General features: G+C 42.1%; 1 long non-coding RNA gene across 1 annotated transcript; it reads left to right on the forward strand.

The window, feature by feature from the left end:
- Positions 1-252: 252 nt before the first annotated feature.
- LOC137096115 (uncharacterized) lies at positions 253-8,620 on the forward strand. Its single transcript, XR_010909286.1, has 2 exons — positions 253-471; positions 8,251-8,620. It is a non-coding gene; the product is annotated as an uncharacterized lncRNA (long non-coding RNA).
- Positions 8,621-9,052: the final 432 nt, after the last annotated feature.

Here is a 9,052-nt window from a genome sequence, read left to right on the forward strand (position 1 = left end):
CTCCTTTCTTCCCTCCCTTCTCCCCTCCCCTCCTTACCGAGCGAACTTCATTGTTTTCTGGAGGAAACGGGAATGTTGAGACATTAAAACCCTAATTGGGCTTTTCTTTATGACGTTTAATTTCCTCCATGGCAGACGTGTTTGCATCTTGCTGAAAGAAGACTTGTTTGAAGTCTGCAATCCAAGAAAGGGGGGGGGGGGAGGAAGAGAGAGAGAGAAGGGAGGCAGCGAGGGAGAGAGAAAGGGGGGGGGGGATTTTCCAAGCCGCGGTCGTCACGAGTAGATCTTCTAAGCCCCCCTTTGCCTCTCTCGTTGCATTCAGATGACCCCCCTTTCCCCCAAAAACAAGAATGGCGGGCTGGGGGAGGACAGAGACCCCCCCATGTTTACTTGGGGGAAGCCAGGCGATGTCCATTGAGCCGCCTTGTGACAAACCCCTGAAAATGGAGGACAGCCGTATAGCCATATAAGGTAGGATGCTAACTTGACCTTCACTTTGCAATGGCGGCCCCCGCCCACCCAGACAGACAGTTGTAAACAGAAGTCATCCCGACCCAAAAAAGAGAGAGGAGGGGGTGGGGGGAGAGATCAGCGGCGGATTAGAGACAAGGTCTCACCGAATTGCTAAGATCTTGGGCTGAATTTTTTAAAGCCTGCACCAAAAGAGGTACAATAGATATTTCTCTACTTCCTAGGGGAGGGCGAAGGGAGGGGAGAAAAGGGGAGAAAAGGGGGGAGGGAAGGTTCGAGAGTAGAAATCGCCAAAGGTTAACCCCCCCCAAAGACGGTCTCCGTCCCCCCAACCGCCCCCCCCAACCCCCGTCCTCTTGCAATCTTGAGCTTGCTGAATTAAAGGGCTATTCAGAGGAACCCTTCCGTAATGGGCTTGGGGCAGACTGCAGCGTCGGAGGTTGTTTTTGTTGTTGAATGTGGCCTTGAAGTAGTGGAGATGGCATGGGGCGGGGGGGTGGGGGAGAGAGAAAAAGGCTGGTGGTCGTGGTCAGCTCTTCTTTTTAATGCAATGGTCTGTCCAGACTCGAATTGATAGCTGTCTCTCTCCCCTTTTCCTTTTTTCTCCCTCCTGGACTTGATTTTCTCCTTCTAATCCCAGAGCTCCTTAGCAAACAAGATCTCTGCTTATCCTGGCATCTACTGAAAGCTTCATTTCTTGAGGGGAAAACTCAAATCTGGGACGTGAAAAAACAACCCAGTTTGCTCACATAGGCTGAGAAAAAAAAGAACAGGCTCACTCGCCATTTCTGAAACAGCCGAATAATATTAATCAATATTACAACGCTGATGCTGATATTATTAATAGACACAAATTGCTAAGTGCCGGTTTTGCTTTGGAAAAGATCGGCATGTGGGTTCAGGGAGAGTTTAGACCTTATGTGTGGTGTGCGTCTGTTTGGGCAGAAGACAAAAGAAGCCCTCACGGATTACATGTAAGACTACATGTAAAATTACATGTAAACAGATTATATGAAAGATTACATGTATGCCTAAATGGCAACCTTTACCATTTAGGCTAACATGACAAGAAAAGAAAGTTGAAATAATAATAATAATAATAATTTAAAAAAACAGCGGGAGAAACATAACATGGTTAGATTTGCCCAAATTCCCGGCCCCATTAGTCATTCAAGATGAACACTTCCTATTTAAGCCATTGAGTTCCAGGCCAACTAAGGTGAATCATTATGCGAGGATTACCAACACTTCTGTTTCTCGAATTTCACATCCCACCATCTTTAAAATAAGAGAAAATAATATCAGTCACAGACTTTAGAAGAGGGGCTTATGGGCCCGTCGGCTTATCTAATTTTATAGAGGGAATTGGGGTCATCCTTACAGTGACCATGCTTGACAAAGTATTTTCCTCTTGTTCGAGATCCTTCCCTTATTTCAGGCGTGAAACTAGACTACAAATAGAGATATAGATATTAATTTCAGTTAGCTTTATCATCTGGTTCTGACCATGGAAGGAGGATTAATAAGTGTAGAGCATAGTGCATGCATCCATTATTATTATTATTATTATTATTATTAGTAGTAGTAGTAGTAGTATTACTATTATTAATATATTATTATTAATAATTAATTTCTCCTTACCCTGTAATTATGTGATTATCTCTACGAAACATATGCTTCTGACCATGGAAGGAGGATTAATAAGTGTAGAGCATAGTGCATGCATCCATTATTATTATTATTATTATTATTATATTAATAATAATAATATATTAATAATAATAATAAATTTCTCCTTGCCCTGTAATTATGTGATCATCTATATGAAACCGCGTTTTGTAAAGGCTAAGGCTTGGATACAACTGCTGGCATGATTAATAAATAATAATAATAATAATAATAATAATTTAAAAAATAGGTTACCCTGTGGAGAAATTGAGAGGTTTGTTGTACTTTGGTGTGTGTGTTCATACCTACACACAGGCGCATAGATGAGTCCAACATTGTACTGAAAGGCATTACAAATCGAAACAATCTTTTGCAATCGTGAATTATCTCTAAGCAAGCTTGCAATCTTGAACTATCCCTAAACAATTTCTGGAATACTTCAGGGTCTCTTTCTCCTTGCAGTAAAAACAACTGGGGAGGTTTTGTATGTAAGCCAAAGCCTTTATTTTGGACACCTTTTGTGATCAAGTCTTCCCAGTGTGTGGATCTGGACCTGGATGCTTGCATCCCTATACGTTTGCATCCCTGTTCCTTTGACTGGTTTGCCCTCAAGGAAACCAGCCGCCTTGTCATCCAATGGTAATTACAATACATGCAAAATGAGTGTATGTTACCTCTCCTTCCTTTTCTTGCCCTGGGACAGTATTTCTGGCTTATGTAGAGCCTACTTAAGCGCCAAAAAGGCAGCCTGCGGGCCATTAGATTTTGCCTTTCAAACAATGAGGTCCAACCCAGTCCTCAAAATATAGTAATGGAGTCTATAGCGAATCCATTTTGACCAGTCTGTGTGATTCTTCTTGTTCCTGAGGAGGATGCCTGCTCCTCCTCGCCTCCTTCATGTAATACTGCTAATCATGGCAATAACCATTTCCTTTTCGCTGCCCTCGTCATAGGTTACTAGCTTATTTCAACCCAATGAAATGAATGTCTCCTTGCCCTGTAATTATGGGATCATCTCTATGAAACAGTGCGTTTTAGTAAAGGCTAAGGCTGGGATACAACTGCTGAAATGATTCTCTCCCGCCTTCCCTTTCCTGAAAAGATTAATGTTGGCGGCGATTCTTTGAGACCTTCACATCTAGTAAGAAGAACAACAAAGGCGCCTCCGCACCGCTATACTGCGGAGAATGGACAATATTTTGTAGCGTGGCAGTTCCAGGGTCCCGCTGTTATTGTTTCAGGCAAATGTAAACAGAGGTTCTGAAATGTAAACGTATTTAGAAAAACAGTAAGAATTCTGACTTTTGGGGCATACCGTAAAAGCAGAAGGGTTTAAATTCATCAGCTCTGGGAAGGAGAGGGGGCAGTTTTGCATCCAAGCAGAGGGCCACGATCCAGCCGATGTTAAGCATCGATTTAATACCTGAATCAATAGGGACAGAGATATTCAGGATGGGGGAAGCCATACTTTCAAGGGAAGGGACTTCGGCACTCCTTTGTGGGTTGAATTTGAAATTAAACACTGTTGTCTCTGTGCATCTGAGGGACCTTCCATAATGCTGTATAAAATTCCACATTATCTGCTTTGAACTGGATTACATGGCAGTGTGGACTCAGATAACCCAGTTCAAAGCAGATATTGTGGGGTTTTCTTCCTTGATATTCTGGGTTATATGGCTATGTGGAAGGGCCCTGGGGCCCCTTCTACACTGCTATATAAAATGCAGATTATCTACTTTGAATTATATGGCAGTGTGGACTCAGATAACCCAGTTCAAAGCAGATATTGTGGGATTTTCTGCCTTGATATTCTGGGTTATATGGTTATGTGGAAGGGCCCTGGGTATGAGTCTACACTGGTATATAAAATGCAGATTATCTACTTTGAACTGGATTATATGGTAGTGTAGACTCATATAATCCGGTTCAACGCAGATAATGCGGATTATCTGCTTTGATCATCTGAACTCTATGGCAGTGTAAAAGGGGGCTGAGTAAAGGAGAAGATTTAGGAGCAGGACTAACTGAAACTAGTGGGTATCACCCACCTTGGGTCGGGTCAGAACCATGGTAACATTTCCTTTCAAAGTGGTGTGTGTGCGGTTAGATCTACACTGCTATATAGTGCCGTTTGAACTGTATTGTGTGGTCAGAGTAGACCTATATAATGCAGTTTGAAATGCTCTGAAGTGCATTAAACTGACTATGTAATGCAATTCGAACTGCATGATATGGGTCTGACCTATAGTTGGACCCAACCTAGGTATACACAGGGGCTAGATCTACATTACAATGTAGATCTAGCCCCTGTGTATACCTAGGTTGGGTCCAGCTATGGGTCAGACCCACGGAAATCAATGGGAATGCAGTCAGCTATGATTTGAGTGCCCCTTTTATTTCAATAGGTCTACTTTGCTAAATCTGGCTCCAACCCAGATCTAAATGTAATCTCAATGTATGACTTTCTGGAAAGAAAGAAAGAAATCTTTGTCTCCCAAACCCAATCCGTTGTCACATCATCCCCCAGACACAAAGCCTGCCGGTAAGACAATCTCAGCAAAGCCTTCCACTTCCCTGCATAGAAGACAAACCTACCGATCTTTTTATCTTTCCGATCCTTTTCATCTTTATTATCACTCTTGTTAACAACACCAGCGAGGCCTGATACATATATCTCGTTTAAAGGCAGTCAACCATGGAGCCACTGCAGTCGGTTGCTTACAGACATATTAATTAATTTATTCTCTCCACAGTAAAATATTGCGGTGTCTCCTTGCTACCTACCAAGTCATATAAAAATCAGGCTGGGATATTTTTTTTACCCTCCTCTGCAGTTCATTAGGCTTTACCTATAAGTTTCCATTTGAAACGCTTTGCTTTAAAACTAATTACTCGTATTCTATTTCATTTCCCAATCCCAGAGTATAAAAGACGGATTCAAAGGTGGCGTGGGTGGCATATGTTGGTAAACATTGCTAATTATTCCCACTCTGTCTTTATTGTGTATTTATGAACCCACCCTTATAAAAGGGGGAGAAAATACTCAGTAAAAGGTGCGCTGGCATATTGATGGCGGTGGCACATGTTACTTAAAAGAGCCTCGTCTCGTTGGGGGACAGAGGGAGGCTTTGCTCCTGCTGCGGTTGAAACCCACGGCGGTGCTGCTTCTCGGTGTGTTTTGCAAAGCGGATTTACACTTGCGGATTAAATACAGGATCCCTTCACATAGGGTGAGGGGGGGGGGCGATACAAAGCAGCAACACATCATGCTTTGAGGAGTTTGGCTCAACCACACAAAACGGGCTTGAAAGCTGCCAAAGAGATCTTGAAAGCGACTGGGTTCAGATCAAGACCAATTCAGTTTTCCAGAGATTTTGGAGGCTCTCTTTAGTCCTCTGTTGACTTACCTCCTTTGAACCTAATGGTATTTGCATCGGAGTAGAGCATAGAGCATATGGTGGTGTGGGAGGAAGGCGGGTATTTAAGGGCCCTTCCAAACAGGCCCGATATCCCAGGATCTGATCCCAAGTTTTCTATTTATCCCAGATTATCTGGCAGTGCTGACTCATATAATCCAGTTTAAAGCAGAAAACCTGGGGTCAGTTCTTGAAATGTAGAGCCTGTCTGGAAGGGTCCTGAGTTGTTCACCAACCCCCTGGTACTTGTTATTCTTGTTTTTCATTCCTTCAGTCGTTTCAGACTCTTTGTGGCCTCATGGACCAGCCCACGCCTGAGCTCCCTGTTGGCCGTGACCACCTCCAGCTCCTTCAAGGTCAAGCCAGTCACTTCAAGGATACCATCCATCCATATTGCCCTTGGTCGGCCCCTCTTCCTTTTTCCTTCCATTTTCTCCAGCATCATTGTCTTCTCTAAGCTTTTCTTTCTTCTCATGATGTGGCCAAAGTACTTCAACTTTGCCTCTACTATCCTTCCCTCCAATGAGCAGTCTGGCTCATACTTTATTTCCTGAAGTATGGACTGATTGGATCTTCTCGCTGTCCAAGGCACTCTCAGAACTTTCCTTCAACACCACAGTTCACCCTGGTACTTGCTTGTGATTTAATTCTTCATTATGATGTGTATTGGATGTGGGTGCTAGCAGGTCCCTTGCCAAGGGGTGGCTTTGGAAGGTGCTTTTGGTACATGAGGAAAGGCTATATAGAGCCCCTTCCACACAGCTGAATAAAATCCCACATTATCTGCTTTGAACTGGAATATATGGCAGTGTGGACTCAGATAACCCAGTTCAAAAAGAGATATTGTGGGATTTTCTGCCTTGATATTCTGGGTTATACAGCTGTGTGGAAGGGCCTCTGGCTTCTCCAATGCATTGTTTTCTCTTTCTGCCACCCCAAAAGAGCTTTCCTCCAGCGTCCCTATTGCTAGCTTGTCAATTTTTTAATGAAAGAGGGGACATACAGTATTATTTAGAGCAGTGTTTCTCTGGCCTTTTCCACACAGCTGAATAAAATCCCACATTATCTGCTTTGAATTGGAATATATGTCAGCATGGATAAACCAGTTCAAAGCACATACTGTAGGATTTTCTGCCTTGATATTCTGGGTTATATGGCTGTGTGGAAGGGCCCTCTATCTATCTGATGTGGAAGACTGACAATTATTTTTCCCTCCATGCGCCAGGAACCGGCAACATATTTATAGTAATTCACTACCATTGTTTCCTATCTTTTCTGGAAATTTGCCTGGAATTGGCTCCCATCCAGAGACCACTGCTATGAGTAAGTGCTAACCTAGATGGCACTGAGATTAATCCCATTAAGGAGAATCCAGGCAAATCCACAGACCTCCCAGAGTGCATCGACAATTAATGCAGTTTAGCACCAATTTAAATGCTATGGTTCAGTGTTATGGAATCATGGGGATTGTCGTTTGACAAGATCTTTAGCTTTCTCTGCCAAAGGATGATAAGGTATCATTTAACTACAATTCCCATGATCCCATAGTATTCAGCCATGACAGTTAATGTGGTATCAAGCTACATTAATCCTACAGTGTAGATACACCACCAGTTTCAGTGGGAAGGTTAAACAACTTTTTTCTGTTAAAATCATCATTATCATCATCACCATCATCATCATCATCATCTTTATTTATATTCTCCCAATGTCCCCAAGAGGACTGGGGTGGATTACAACACACTAAAACCACATAGAGGCAAACATTCAATGCTTCACCGCAAAATCAATGAGACTTTACAGTGTTGAACTCAGGCCCCTTTCTACACTGCCATATAATCCACCTTTTCAAATCAGATAATCCACATTATCTGCTTTGAACTGGATTATATGAGTCTACACTGCCATATAATACATTTCAAAGCAGATAATCTGGATTTTACGTGGCAGTGTAGAAGGGGCCTCAGTTTTGTTCCCATCCATCATCATCATCTAAAGATGAAGCCCAGTTAACCCCTATTCAGTTCTATTGTTTGCAGCAGGATAGCTGCAAACATCTAGGCAACAACTACCATTGTCATCCAATATTTTGAAATGAGTTTTGTTCTTTTATATTAATAAAACTACCACTGGTATAGGTATGCCTAGGCCCTTCAACACAGCTGAATAAAATCCCAGATTATCTGCTTTGAACTGGAACATATGGCAGTGTGGACAACCCAGTTCAAAGCCTTGATATTCTGGGTTATATGGCTGTGTGGATAGGCCCTGGGTTATGCTAGCATGCATTTTCCGCTGTCCATGCTTTAAGAATGCTTCCAAAAATAGATGAATATTTACATGCATTGACATTTTTTAATAGGGATCATAGCAGTCACTATCCTCACCTGTCATCATAGAAATATGGGAGTTATTGATACTTGCCTCCAAAGGTGGGTCCTCTCTGGTGTCCTTTCCTATTTCCCCTCAGCATGGCTAATTTTGCCCATCCCAAAAGGGGCTTAGTATTCTCGTGCTAATGATAACCCACCAAATTGATTTTTCATTTTGTAATGCTGTTCATGTAACATTGCTTAATGTATTAATTGCTTCTCTATTTATTTGCTCCATCCTCACCGGAATCGACAAAAGAAGAGAAAGGGAATTCTTATCATTCTTCCTTTTCTTCCCCCTTTATTTTCTTTTTGGCTTGTAGGCCTTGACAGGATGAAAGCCAAGGCGAACAAGAAGGCAGACAGTTCAGCCACAGATTCCCCTCCGTGAAGGCCAAGAGCAAAGCCCGACCTCCCAAGAGGGGCCATTTGTCACCAAGGAAGGCATCACCAATGTCACCAAGTGCCAGATACAGAATTGCCAACCGTCTTCTCAACCCCCTTAAAAACAAGCTTAGGAATCCACAGAAGCTTGGTAGAAGGGATTCCTCTATGTGGCCAAGATTAGCCCTATATATGATGGACAGAGGGAAGAGCCATGGTAGGAAGGAAGGCAGGCATGTCAGTTTGTAGTATAGATCATATTTTCTAATACATATTGGGAAATTTTTAATAAAATTAATATTTTTATTTCACTGGGGTGCTTTTATATAATATACATATATAAACCATGATTTAATTCCCTATATATAGGAATTTAATCATGGTTTAACTCAGCTAAAGATAACCCATCCAATCCCTGAAACTGATCTAAGTGTTAGTTTGCCAACTTTACCATTGATAAATGTGTCCAGTTCTCTTTATTGAAATTATTGGCATGCCTATTGGACAACACACATTTGGGTGCCTCAAATGTTAGCCTGTTCCTGGGTATGGTTGACCTGCTGATTCCAAAAATGGCACCAGTTTATCAGCTCTAGCTTTTGAGATACAGAACATATACCACTCTTCACTTTGCCTGGTCATTAAAAGCAGCTTATTTTAATGTTGTATTTAAATTAACATATTTTAAGCATGAAGGAAACATATTAATTTTTAAGCGTATTACATGAAAATCTACTTAGG

The sequence above is a fragment of the Anolis sagrei genome, chromosome 2 (assembly GCF_037176765.1).
Source record: "Anolis sagrei isolate rAnoSag1 chromosome 2, rAnoSag1.mat, whole genome shotgun sequence".
Classification (NCBI taxonomy): domain Eukaryota; kingdom Metazoa; phylum Chordata; class Lepidosauria; order Squamata; family Dactyloidae; genus Anolis; species Anolis sagrei.